Source organism: Cervus canadensis, chromosome 11 (assembly GCF_019320065.1).
Source record: "Cervus canadensis isolate Bull #8, Minnesota chromosome 11, ASM1932006v1, whole genome shotgun sequence".
Classification (NCBI taxonomy): Eukaryota; Metazoa; Chordata; class Mammalia; order Artiodactyla; family Cervidae; genus Cervus; species Cervus canadensis.
In genome coordinates, this window is record NC_057396.1 from 50,846,687 (window position 1) to 50,861,022 (window position 14,336).

Here is a 14,336-nt window from a genome sequence, read left to right on the forward strand (position 1 = left end):
ATGTGATCATAACCACCAAGCTGGGCTCCCTTGAAGGCTGCTGCACACAGCTGAATTCTACAACAGTGCAAGACAGCAAATACCCAAACACAAGTTCTGATGTTCTGAAATCCATAAAGGAGCAGGGAAGGCTTCCTGGAGGTGGTGAGGTGAGGCACACTGAATGAGGCCTTAGGTCTAAGCTGGATGGATAGGAAAGGAGGGGCACATGGTGGGAGGAACACATCATCTCCCTCCTTGCTTCCTACTTGGGAAAGGGTGGACCACCCTCCCATCATCCAGTCTAGCACTGAGTCCTATCCATAACCCTCAGAAGTCTTCCAGTCCATCCCCTTTCCTCCATTCCCACTGTAGCCACCTTGACCCAGGCACCATGACCTCTATCTACAGTCTCCTCACTCATGTCCTGCCACCCATCTATTCCACCTCCCACACATGCCAGAGTGCTCTTTCCTAAAAGCAAATAATCTGGTCAAAACACACGTCCTGCTTACAAGGCTACAGTGCCTGCCCCACAGGGTTTACAAGGCCCTGTTTCAGATTGGTACTTCCCTGATGGCTCAGATGGTAAAGAATTAAATTCTGCCTGCAATGTGAGAGACCTGGGCTCCATCCCCGGGTCGGGAAGATCCCCTGGAGAAGGGAATGGAATACTGCAGTATTCTTGCCTGGAGAATTACTTCCATGGACAGAGGCTACAGTTCATGGGGTCGCAATGAGTCGGAAACAACTGAGAAGCTCAACACTTTCACACTTTGCCACTTTCTCCAGAGCCATCCTGTGACACTTCACCTTGAACTCAATACTTCATTAACACAAAATACCTGTTATTTCCCCAACTGCCACCCTCGGCCATTGCATATTCTGTTCCCTCTGTCCGGATGCGTTCATCTTTCAGAGTTTGGCTTAAATACCCCCAGGAAGCCTTCCCTGACCCTTGGGTCGAGTGCAGAACCCTCCTGCAGATTTCCCTCATGTGTCTGTTCGCCTCCGCGGCCAGGGCCCGGCACTTGGGCAGCGCGGGGCTGGAGCTCGTGGCGCCGTAGCATTTATCCTGTCCGGGAGTGCGTATGCGCCCTCAGACTTCCCAGGCGGAAACGCGCTGACTCGCGTCCAGGCTTCTCCTCGCCCAGTTCGCGCGGAGAAGAGATGGTCCAGGTCCGGAAGGCGCGCTGGAAAGTCCGTTTCCGCCCGCTCTGACCCAGGGAATATTTATGGGCTGCTGGAGGGCTAGTCGGAGGGAGGCGGGGGCCTCGGCTGCCCAGCAGGCGGGGAGCGCCGTGCACTCAGGTCCCCTGCGGTCCCCGGCGGGGGGCCGGCGCGTGCGGAAAGGGGATCCCGAGCCCCCAGCCTCAGGGCGCGTCCGCAGCCTATTAGGGAGGCGACCACAGCCTGGAACTAAAAAGCCCCCAGCTGTTTCCTTCCACTCCGGGCGAGGCGGATGATTGCGGCAAGCAGCCTGGGGAGGGAGGCAGGTGTGGAAAGTGCTCGCGGCACTTCGGCCCTCGGAGCCTCGCGTGACTCTCCCGCTTCGCAGGCAGGAAACTGAGGCGGTCCCAAAACAAAGCCAAGAAGGGCAGTGCTAACTCCAGGGTCGCCGCTCTGCCCACTGTGCCGTTTGGCATTAGTGCAGGCCCAGGGCGGTTCATTCTTTGGTGAGCACAAGAGTCAAGGGGACAGTTGTTAAAATGCGGATTCTAGGGTCTCCCATTGATTAGGTAGGTCTAGGGTGGGAGCCAATAACTAGCTTTTTAAAATAAGCAAGCAGGCCATACACCAGGCATTGTGAGACATTGGTGAAGAGGTATTTTGGAATGGGGGGGCTCCGCTCAACTGATGGCCACCATAAAGCTAGAGTGAAGAGGGTGGGAGAAGCAGGGAACCTGGAATTAGAAGGGATGGAATTGAATCCCGAAACCAACATTTTCTGCTGGGTTACCAGGAGCTAGTGATAAACTTCTCTGTGCCTTCATTTTTCTCTTGCCCAAAATGGAAATAACCTTCGGCCCACCAGGTTCTATGATATCAAAGAGATGTGTGTAAAAATGCTTTGCACACTGACCCACCACCATCACTATTATTTGCTGTCACTGCCAATCCTCTAGGCAAGGAGAGAAGCCAAGCTGAAGTGGTGGTGGTGATGAGGTCAGATGCCACCCCCTCTGTAAAGCCCACGGTGATTCAGTCACTTGGGATGAAGCCGTCCTTCCCCTGGACTGCACACCACTCAACTTCTTTACCCCTATTGGGTGCTCCTTCTCTGCCTAGGGCTGACATTTTTTCACCAGAATGTGAGCTCCTTCTTTGGGGAGCCTCTGAGTTAAGGATAATGTCAGAGAGGCTGGGTAGTAGAGACAGGAGTTCAGTCCTATCACTCATTAGTTGTGGGATCTTGGTCTGTGGATCCACCTCTCTGAGCCTCTGTAGCTATAACCTATGAAAGATTAAGTGGAATGATGACTGTAAGTTTCTGTAATGTCTATCACTCAGTACTTGGGTAAAATAAGATATAAGCTTGGGAGACTGAGGAAGGCATCACAAGGGGTGGCTTTTGATCTGCGCTTTTAAAGCCAGGAGAGATTGTAACAGGTAAAGAACTGGTGGGGAGTGCCCCTACAGGCCCTCTTCATATTCTGGTTACACTCTATTTACTTCTGTAAATCGGAAGCAGAGAATTCCTGCTCTGAAATGTGTCGCTGTTCATTAAAAAATCGAAATGGGATAAAGATAGCAAGTTGAACACACACTGTCGTCTTTCCTGAAACCAACTAAAACAACAGTAAAGGGATTTAATCAAAATATTGGAAACCAGATGCAGCCAACAAAGAATGGTAACTGACTGAATCCTAAACAGGCAATAAAGAAAGTTGAAGAGCAGCCCAGTTCACACGTGAAACCCCCAAATGGTCCAGGAATTGGCTGTCCCAGGTATTTCTGGAAATTGGGTGGGTGGGGAGGCTTACAAACAGGAAAATTGTTTGAAAATTTATTTAAGAAGCAATCAGACTCCAGACACTCTCCCCACCTGGTCGAAAACTGAAGGTCTGTTCTCAGGAGAGGTAACAGAGTATTTCTATTCTGGGGGCACACTGACAGGAATAAAGCCAACACTTTGTATGCAATATTGAGGCCTCTAGCTTTCTTTCCCCACTCAGCTACCCAGACTCTGGCTGCCAGGAGAAGTACCCTCCAGGCAGGAGATGGGAAGAGTTTTCTCTTGACCCGCTCAACAGAAAATGGCCCAATAGATCCATGTAGACAGCCCCAATCATGACCATCATGTATCAAGTCTTTTAGTGTCCCATTCTTAATTATAAGAAGACAGTACAGGATGAGTAAATATTTGAGGAAGGCCTCTGATAAGAGTGAAGTTAAATATTGGGACCAAAAAAGGAACTTAAAAGATAGGGACTATGCAAAAAGAAGACTTAGAAGAGAAAACTGTCATTAATGTCTTAGGAGATAAGATATTGCATCCATGAACAAGAATGAGATGCTACAGGAAAAAAAAAGAAAAGAAGAACAACTCTTGGAAATTAAAACTACAAAAGCAGAAAATAAAAAAACTTTTTAAAAAATGACTGGAATATAAATTTGATAAAATAGAGCAAAAGGGCCAAGAGATGGAAAACAGAAAAGATATGATAGTTTGCGGGCTAGTCAAGGGAACTCAACATCTGAATAACAGGAATTCTAGAAAGAGGGATTAGAGAAAATGTCCTAGAACTGAAATACATCAATTTCAGATTGACATGCCCAGTTGAGGATTCAGTACAACTGATAAAAGTAGATTGACACCAAGACATCAAAATTTCAGAACCCTGAGAACAAAGAGGTCACAAAAGATTCCAGTAAAAGAAAAAATAAGCAGGCTTCATACAAAGGCTTAAGAATCACAGTAGGGACTTCACTGGTGATCCAGTGGCTAAGACTCTGCACTCCCAATGCAAGGGGGCCAGGGTGTGATCCCTGGTCATGGTAATAGATGCTACAGCTAAGAGTTCTCATGCTCAACGAAAAGATCCCACATGCCGCAAATAAGCTCTGGTGCAGCCAAATAAATAAGTAAAATATTTTTTTAAAGATAAGAATCATAGTGACTTGGATTTCTAAATAACAAGGTGAGAACTGGGAGACAGTGGCAGGAGAAAGGTACTTAACACTAAAATGTCCCTTCAAAATGCTGAGGGAAATTATCTCCACCCCAGATTATACCAGCCACATGATCATAAGGGTGCAGATTAAAAACAGTCATGTAAGATCTCTTTGCACATCTTCTCAGGAAGCTACTGGAGGATGTGCTTCAAAAGCAATGAGTGAGCAAACCAAGAAAAAGAGGACATGGCATTGAAGGAGGAGAAGATAACACAAAGGAGGAGGCAGAGGAATGCCCAGGTCAATGGTTGTACGGCAGAAAGTAGCTAATCCTTACTGGAACAGGATGGAAGACTCTGGAAGAGATTCCTTCAAGAAGGTGAAATTGGTAGACTATCCAATGCATTTAAACATATTGAGAGGAGATTACATAACTGTAATTGTTATGCAGGAAAGGAAAGGAAAAGTAATCACTGCCTATTACATGGCTCACTTGTCAACGGCATTTATACTGCCTAATAATGCACACAGTGAGTACGGTTCCAACCAAACCTGGGAGGTAATTATACAGGGAGGGTGACAGGGAACACAAAATGGACATGTGTGTGTGGAGAGAGCAAGGATAAAGGGGGTGGGTGGTGAGAAAAAGGTACTTAACACTAAAATAAATCAAGAAGTAGCAATATAAAGAAATAATTTAGAATTGAAAGCAATTGCCTCTGCAGAGTGCCAAGTGGCCTGTGTGTATATGTTGAGTGGGAGACTACTATTTTTCATTACCAGCCTTATAGATTTTCTAAACTACGTACATGTACAACTAAAGCTTGTAAAAACTGAGTGAATGGCAAAAAGCTCCTAAGCAAAGGTCACTAGTGCCAGAAGGGCAGTTTGTTTTCAGCACAAGGCTTAGCCTGACACTGACCAACTCTGAAATGCTAGCAGGAGAGGAACATCCTGGGGGACTCTGGGGAACTGAGTAAATGGAATGCAATTCATCTGTCAAGGGCAAATTCAAATACCACGCCTTCCAGAAGCCATTTTCTGTGGCTCCTGCAACCTCATGGGTACTTCCTTTCCCCTCATCCCTTATCCCACTGTCATTACTGTGTTGTCTGGCTTCAACTGTAGATATTCTGTTTGTCCCACCAAGCTGTCCACTCGCCCATAAGGACAGTGACTTCAGCCAAGTGACTCAGAGAAGCTGCTCGATACTTACTTGCTGAATGCATGAGTGGTCAGCATCTAGTGAGGCCTGGACACATACTTATTGGACACAGTAATACTTATTTGAACAGAAAGGATCGTCTTCCCTAGAATCACTCTCGCCTGAGTTCTTGGGACAAATCAAGTCCTTGATAAATGTACATTGCCTCCGTGGAGCGCATACAGCTTCCTGGATTCCCAGTCTGCTGTATGATTTTATCAAATTTCTTAACCTTTCAGAAAGGTGCCAGGATTTCCTCATATATCAATGAAGAGAAAAAAAAAAGAGGTAAAGAATGATTTTCTGCATCTAGGAGGGTTGACCTGGAAATTGAGTAGCGGGGAGAGGAAGTGGTGATGATGGTGCACAAAGGAGCCTTGGGGGATTCTTGTGTGTCCAGGCGAGGCGAGTGGGTGGAAGAGAAGAGTTACAGCTAATGAAAAGCAGCTAGAGAGCAGCCTCGATGGGAGCAATGATTCATCCCCAGCATCGCCTGCCCAAAAGCCACTCCTCACTGTCTCTTGGCCCTGGCTTCCAGCAGCCAGCGGTGTTTAGTCCCACATCCGGAGGGACATTTGTCCAGATCCTCCCTATCTATCCCCCAGGACTGGGTGGCGGAATCCCAGGCCAGGACTGCTTCCCTCTGGTTGGTGCATCTCTGAAGATGTCAGTTCCAAGGACTCAGGTCGAACTGCAGAGTGCTCACCCTGCACAGAACATGAGGTCATCTAGCCAGATTTTAAGTCTTACAGATGAGTAAATTTTAAATAAAGAGAGGGGAGACCAGCCTAAAGTTGCCAACTTTTTATTTTGCTTGGTAAAAAAAAAAATTTTTTTTTAAAGAATTATCACAACGTTCTGTTTCTTAATCGGGGTGGTGGTGATGGAGTGTGTTCACTTAGTGGAAATGCATCAAGCTGGACACGTGTGAGTGTAATTGTGTGTTAGAATTTGTAAAAAGTTTACTCGTAGAACTATCATGTACTATCACACCATCATTTAATCTTAAAAGACATTTAAATGGGAAAGGCATAATCTCAATAAAAGACAGTCAGTCGTCCTAAAAAAGGGCAGTGGTAAATTCACAATAGCATACTTTGCATGTATGAAAGTTAAAAAAAAAAAAACAAAAAAACTTCCAGGGATGAAACAAAGCTTTATTTTACACAATTACTCATACATCAGTTTTGTCAATTTAGGAGTCTATTTCCAGGCTGTACTTAAGTTTTATCACAGTTCTTGTTTCATTTGATTATCTTGAGGGAAATGGAATGTACTTCCACTGAATTTGGAAGGTTCCACTAGAGCTGAAAGAGGCTGAGGACCAGGAGAGCAACCACCAGCGCCTACTCCCTCTACTGCTTGAGGGGGCAGGTGGCCAGGTGGTGTGGGAGTCAGAGCCAACAGGCACCCTGATCACCCAGCACAGAGTAGTAAGACATTCGCCTAAAGGGATGCTGCAGACAGAGACTTTCTAGAGACCTGGTTTAGTCAGTGCCTCTGCAAGCTTTTGGACTCCACCCCTCTACTAGATTGAGACCCAGAGAGAGGAGGCGGTTTCCCTGAAGTCACACAGCAAATGAGTGAAGAGTTGGGGCTAGAACCTGGGTTTCTGTCCTCCCAGCCCCATATTCTCCACACCCCTCTCGGCTCTGGGGCTCTTGGTGGTCTCCTTTCCTAATTCTGAAAGGGGCTCACAAGTCTTGCCGTGTTGCCATAAACTTTTCAAGGCTCCAACCAGCTCTGGTGGCCAGAGATAGGCTGGTGCTGGGCTGCAGAGGATCAAGTTTCCTGCTTGGAGTGGGTCGCCCCCCAGGAGCCAGCAGCTCTCCAGCTTGGCTGGAGGACAACTTGGCGAGGCTGGGTTCATGGAAGATGCCAGAGTTTCTACAATGGAGGGCTTCAGAGATCCAACACCTCCTTTGGGGCTGCTGTCACCAAACCCAAACTGACACCCTGGCTCCAGGCAGAGGATGGTGGGGGCCACTACGGGGGCAGGGGGCGGAGTGCAGTGGGCGGGGGGGGTGTTCAAAAGGCTCTGCCAGGTAGGGGAGGGAAGCGGGTGGAAGCCTTGGCCTCTGCAAGACTTCTTTCCCTCCTTGAGGGCTTTGCTTAGGCCATGCCTTTTCCTGCTTCTCTTTCCTGTTAGACACGCCTGCTTCCACAAAGCTTCTTTGACTAGGGACCCGAGACCTGTTCTACATTGTGGGCCTTCATTACCTAATCTGTGAAATGGACAGTTGTGAGCATGGGAATATCTCTAACGGTCCTGTCATTGAGCCTCTAGGGTCAGCTCTGTGGTGGGTGGGCGCCCAGATGAGGACATGGACTCCTGGCAGCCCAGGTGGCTGATTCCTACCCTGAGTGGAGAGGTAGGGACCCTTAATTTTTCTGCCATATGTCAGAGTGCCTCAAAGCAGGAAGAGAATCCAGTGAACCATATGTTCCAGGCCCCTGGAAGGTCTCAATAAATACTTTGTTGAATGGATGAAAGAATATTAAGGTTTAGCTTAAGGTTATTTTTAAGAAAGTTACCACTGCTTTAAAAAAAGAGAATCAAAGACCTAGTCCAGCTGTGCTCATAAGACAAAGAGGAAACACGCCTGATGAAGGCCTTTCCTTGCTGAAGGTCACACATGGAACAGTCAGGGCCAGGCAAGTGTCCTGAGCCCAGCTCTTAACAGTGTCGCTTTTCTGATGGGTGAGAGCCCATTGAGGGTCAGGGCTGAGGGTCACTACTTCACCCTCAAATTTGTAATTCCCAAGGACACTCCCAGTCTTCAGTGGGTACCCTGAGTTTCTTGAAAATTCCCTGTCATTCCTTGGGCTAGCTTGCTCCACTCCACACCCCTCTTTTTTGAATTTCTCCCAAGTTCCCAAACCTCTGCTGTGTGACCTTGAGCAAGTTGCTCAACTTCTCTGATCTTGCATCATTACATTGAGATACACAGTACTGACCTTGAAGGGTTGCTGTGAGGTTCACAAGCTCTAGAAGAGAGAGAACATGACAAAGTCAATATTCGTGGGATACCCTTCCTTACTCTTTGCCAGTCACATGGGAGACACAGGGTCATTTTTTGCACAAAGCAGTGTAGAGGTTAAGGAGACATTAGATTCACAGGCAGGACTGACCTGAGGTAGAATTCTGGCCCTATCTACCCCTGATTCACTATGTGACCCTGGCAAGACACATAGCCTTTCTAGGACTCTTTTTCTCATCTGTAAAATGTAGATAATAATACCTACCTTGCTGGATTGTTGACAGGGTTAAGTGTGAAGCCTATAAATGCCCAGTGCTTGACATATGGTAGTTGCTCAGTGAAGGGCAGCCTTCATGCATTTCTTTCTCCATGAAGTGCCCACTGGGCCAGTGCTACACTCCAACCCCCAGCCCTCAACCCCGGGTCCTCAGGTAAGCCCTGGCCCCTGGTGTTTTGTAAGTCCTCAGCTCAAGGCTGTAGAATCCTACTTGGGTCTAACCAGGGGCACCAAAATATAGGAAAATGAGGAGGCCCCAAGATGGGGAGCTTGGAGTGGGAGTGCTATGCTCGGCTGGCAGCCAGAAGGGCTGGCCTTGAGCCCCCGGCAATCACCTTTCTAAATCATATCCTTCCCTCCGAGCAAGTGAGCAAGCAAGCAGGCCCTGGCGGAGGCCCTGGCCAAGCACAGCAGAATCTTTGTGAGCTCTTGGCTCTCCCTGCAGCTCCCCGCCGTCATCCTGTCATCACCTGCAAGGAGCCCTGGGGTGGGGCTCCAGGCAGGGGAGCAGTTCCCAGGCTCCCTGGCCCCCTTCACCTCCAGCAATCTCTAACTGCCTGAGCTGCCATTCAAGGCCCAAGGTTCTGGTCTCTACCCCCTCTTCTGTCTCATCTCCCTCCAGGGTCCTTCCTCCCCTACCTGCCTACCACCTGGTCTTTGATTCTCTGGAGAGGTGTGAACAGGGCCAGGGTTATGGAGAGGCAGGAAGAGGACTTCCCTACAGGAGAGGTCAGCATCGTCTTCCCACCAGAGAGCTACACTTCATTGCCACCCTGGCCAGTCCTGACCACGCACACCTCGGTTTAAGCCTCCACTGGCCAGAAGACTTCAGGCCCAAGACTCACTTTCTTCCCTTATACATAGAGAGGAAACCCCTGCCTAGAGCAGAGGCCCTACTGGAGCAGCTTTCAGTCTACTCAGCGGCTCAAAGAGACTCCTTGGACTCTGTTCCTTGGCCCCCGGGCCCACCCAGGCATGGCTATGCCAGGTACCTCGTCACCCACCCAAGGACAGACTGGGCTCCAGGAACCTGACTCTGAAACCTTCGTCTCTTTGAGATTTAGACTTGTATGAGTCACTGCTCAGAACTTTCCTGGACCCTGGTTGTCCCTCCTCATTCATCAGATAGAGCCAGGGAGGGGCCCCTGTGACATTCTCGCTGAACACTGCCTGCCGCCCAATGCCCATCATTGCCACCACTGCTTGTCTCCTTCACCGCTGGATTTCCAGGGCCTGGAACAAGGTCGGGGCTCAACGGAGAGAACTATCTACCTGACTTAGGACCCCACTCCCTCTGCCGCCAGCACTCAAATGCAACTTCACTTCACTGAGAAGTGAGCGTTTCCAAATTAAAAAAAAAAAGAAAGACAAATGACAAATGGAGAAAACATACCCAAAACAGAGGAAATGCTAATTCCCTTAATATTTTTTAAAATTTATTTATTTAATTTTGGCTGTGCTGGGTCTTTGTTGGTGCACCCAGGCTTTCTCTAGTTGTGGCGAGCAGGGGCTACTCTCCAGTTGCAGTATGCAGGCTTCTCTTGTTGTGGAACACAGGTTCTAGGGCGCATGGGCTCAGTAGCTGTGATACATGGGCTCAGTTGCCCCAAGGCAAGTGGGATCTTCTCAGACCAGGGATCGAACCAGTGTCAATTGCATTGCAAGGCGGATTCTTAACCACTAGACCACCAGGGAAACCCTCCCTTAATGGTTTATAAAGCAATAAGAAAAATGCCTTTGTTCATATTTTTTTATCCAACTGGAAAAAATAAAATCTACGAAAAAGAGAAAAATAGACATTTACACCTGTGAAAAGATGCTTAACCTCACTCAAAACAAAAGAAAAATCAACCAAAAAATCAGTGAAATGTACTTTTTGAATTATGACCTTCAGACTGACTTAGATCAAATAGGATGCTATTTACGAGAGAGTTATTTGCATGTGTTTACAGTAATGGATAAGGATATTCATTGAGGTATTATTTGGTTGTTTTTAGGGTTTACATTTAGGTCCATGATCCATTTATGAGTTAATCTTTGTATATGATGCAAGCTATGATCAGTTGTCATTGCTGTTTTTTGTTTTGTTTTTTTTTTGCATAGAGGTATTCAAGCTTTCTGGGGGCTTCCCAGGTGGCTCAGGGGTAAAAGAATCCACCTGTCAATGTAGGAGATGCAGGAGACATGGGTTGGATCCCTTGGTCAGGAAGATCCCCTGGAGGAGGAAATGGCATCCCACTCCAGTATTCTTGCCTGGAAAATCCCATGGACAGAAGAACCTGGTGGGCACAGTCCATGGGGCCACAGAGTTGGACATGACTGAAACGATTTAGCATGCATACGTAGTTTTCCAACCCTTGGTTTGGATTAATAAAAGATTAGAAATGATCTCAATGTCCGTCAGTAAAAGAATGTCTAAGGATACATGACATATCTCTAGGATGGAACATGCCTGCAGAAAAGATGTACTTATTAGTTGCCTCCAACTGTCTTTTGAAAGGGTCTTCCCTGGTGGCTCAGATGGTAAAGAATCTGCCTGCAATGCAGGAGACCGGGGTTCTATCCCTGGATTGGGAAGATCCATGGGAGGAGGGCACGGAACCCCACTCCAATATTTTTGCCTGGAGAATCCCCATGGACAGAGGAGCTGAGCGGGCTACAGTCCATGGGGTCACAAAGAGTAGGACACATCCTGTGTAACCTAGAATTCCTAGGAAAATAAGGGAAAAGTTACACTTCACTTCCTCTGGAAGGAGGAATTTGCGAGACCAAGGGAGAAAGGGTGGGAGGACAACTCTTCAAAGCATACCCCATTGCTCTGCTTGAAAATGTATTCATACTGTAAACAGATGCTTACTTAAAAAACAAAATTAATCCCCTAGTCCCCCAAATAAAGATGTCCCCTGAAACAAATGGATTTGTGGTGAAGTAAGTTTGGTCCATGCAGGGTTAAGCAAAGTTAAAGTGTCTTTGTGCAGGATTTGGAGGTGAGGTGCCCTTTAAATACTACTGTGCCTTGTGGTTCCCGAGGAAGACACTGCCCGTGCAGCTTCCTATGGTTATTGCAGGACAGTGTTTCTACAGAGCATCTCTGGGGCTAGTATTCTGTGACTAGATGCTGGGAATCCCCATCTCTAGGAGCAAGCACAAATGCCTTCACCCTCACTATATTCTCTCCCTCCCTTCTGCCCGCCCTCCCTCTCTCCTTCTCTCTCCCCCTCCCTCCCTCCCTCCCTCCCTCTCTCTCTCTCTCTCTCTCACACACACACACACACACACATGCAAACAAACGATAGATACCAAAGAATTTCCTCAAGGGCATTCTTCAGGTCAGTTATCTCACAAGATGCTCTGTGGTCAAATATTCTGAGGAAATGCTGCTCTGCCAGTGCGGATGACAGATCACTGCTTACCCTTCTCCCAGATTTCACAGCTTCTCTGCCTTTGCTCACACCATCCCTTCCATCTGGACTGTTCTTTGTTTTAACCCACTTCTTCCTGCCAAAGATCCAGCTCATCTGTCAAGGTTTGTGTCTCATGTTTTCTGCACCATGATGAAGGCTTCTTGGATCCTGGCAAAATCCTAGAGATGCCTGACAAGTGTCCCAGACCCTTGTTGAAAGAAAGAAAGGAATGACTGAGTGCAGTAGAGGAATGCCTGAGGGAGGGAGGAGAAAGGGATGCCTGAAGGACGGATGAGTTAGTGTGCTGGGGGTGACTGTGATTGTGTTAATGAGTGGGGATGCAGTAGCTTGACATACCTGTGTCTGCAGATCTATTCATCACGGTTGTTGCAGCACAACTTCAGCTCCGTAGATCTGACTGAGGGACCCAAAGCAGCTTGTTGGCCTGCTCTTGGGCACTCCCAGGCAGAGGGGCGAGGTCTCTCTCTCCAAAGCCTCTCCCCTGGGCCCACATCCCTATCCAAAGGCCCACCGAGAAAAATGCCCACCTTTGGATGTGGATCTGGGGATGTCTTGCCACATTTTGTGTTCTTGTCCCTGTCTGCATGGGCACTCCCTAGGAGGTGGGTATCCTCTGAGTTCTTTTGACCAGAGAACCCGCAGGGGTCTGTAGAAACTAAGCTGTCCTCACTCCCCACCCAGACTCTTCAGCCTGATAGACACCCCAACACATATGGCTCAGAGGCCATATGAGAGTGGACCTGCACAGGCATCCAAAATGGAGAGGCCATTTCGCCTACTTATCTACTTATCTTTAAGCAAGTCTCCTTATAAGCAAGTTTCCTCAAAGCAATTTCCTCTAGAACCTTTGGCAAAGTGCCTAATCTCTTTGAACACTCTTTTCCCTCACTCCGCAATGGGTATGTCTACCTCACTGACTACTTATGTGTATTAAACAAAGTAGATGAAAGTATCTGGCACACAGTAGGTTTTCAGCAGCAGTTTCTCACTCCCTTTTACCCCAGTGTGGAGAGGCTGCTACTTAAGTTTTCCACTGTGTAGTGTCAGCACACTGCATGAAGGATAAACGGGGACTGATGGGAGAAGGCAGCTGTGGCCCAGTCTGTGCCAAGTGCAGGTATGCAAATTTCAAAAGCAGCCTCAGCCCCAGGGAAAGCGTCCCTGAGCCTTTCCCTGCAAAGGTTGCTTTGATCATTTCGCAAGTGACCAGCTGCTTTCCTCATCAGCCTCCACTCTCACCCCCGCCCACCTTCCACAGATGTGGATTCCCCTCAGGTGCTGGGGATGACTCAGCTCTGTGTCTCCCAGTCCCCCTCAGTGCTTGGCACAGAGCAGGCTCAGCAGATGCAGTATTGGGAAAGGCTAGTCTCTGCAGTTGTCACTGAAGTTCCCTTCAAAGACAGTTTGACTTGTTGCCAAGATGGTATCATGGTCTCAGCCAGAGAGAGGAGGCACCAGGAATCCAGGCAAGAAGGGATGAGGTAGTGAGAGGCAAAGATGGTCAGAGCTGGATGAGGGACAGGTTACTTTGTGATTTGCCCTTGGGTATTCATTCATCAAACACAATGAACAGGTATTAAGTGGCTGGTGTTTGCCAGACTCTTTGCACTTAATATTTGTTCATTGTGTTTGATGTTTGCTGGGCTTCCCTGGTGGCTCAGATGGTAAAGAATCCATCTGCAATGTGGGAGACCTGGGTTCAATCCCTGGGTTGGGAAGATCCCCTGGAGAAGGGAACGGCTACCCACTCCAGTATTCTGGCCTGGAGAATTCCCATGGACAGAGGAGCCTGGCAGGCTACAGTCCATGGGGTCACAAAGAGTTGGACACAACTGAGTGACTTTCACTTGCACATTCCAGCTTGTGATATACTACAGGGTGTTTGGTCAAGAGAGATGTGGATCTGGCTCTATGCATTCTTGGGCAATTTGCTTACTGTCTTTGAGCATCAGCAATAAGGCCATAATACTTAATGTCTCATAAAGTTGTTCTGAGAATTGTATCAATTTATTTATGTGAATTGCTTGACACAATCCTTGCTAGGTTACTGTTTACAGATATAATTGTTAAAGATGATAATAATCCTGACTCCATCCTGTGTGTTTAGAGCCTAGACTTCAGGAAGCCTTGGAGCCCAGGCCAGCAATCCAGTTTCCTCATCTGAGAAAACTGGAGCCACAGAAGACTGAGGAGGAACAGAAACAGATCCCTGGCAAGGGGCTTTCAGGGCACTCTTTCCATCTGAGCTGTTGTTTTTCCCTGAGTTTAGAGCCTGCAGAGCAAGCGTGGATGCTGATTGTCCAAGCACTCCTCTGGGAAAAGTGGTATGTGAAGCTGGGGCGCAGTTTGCACTT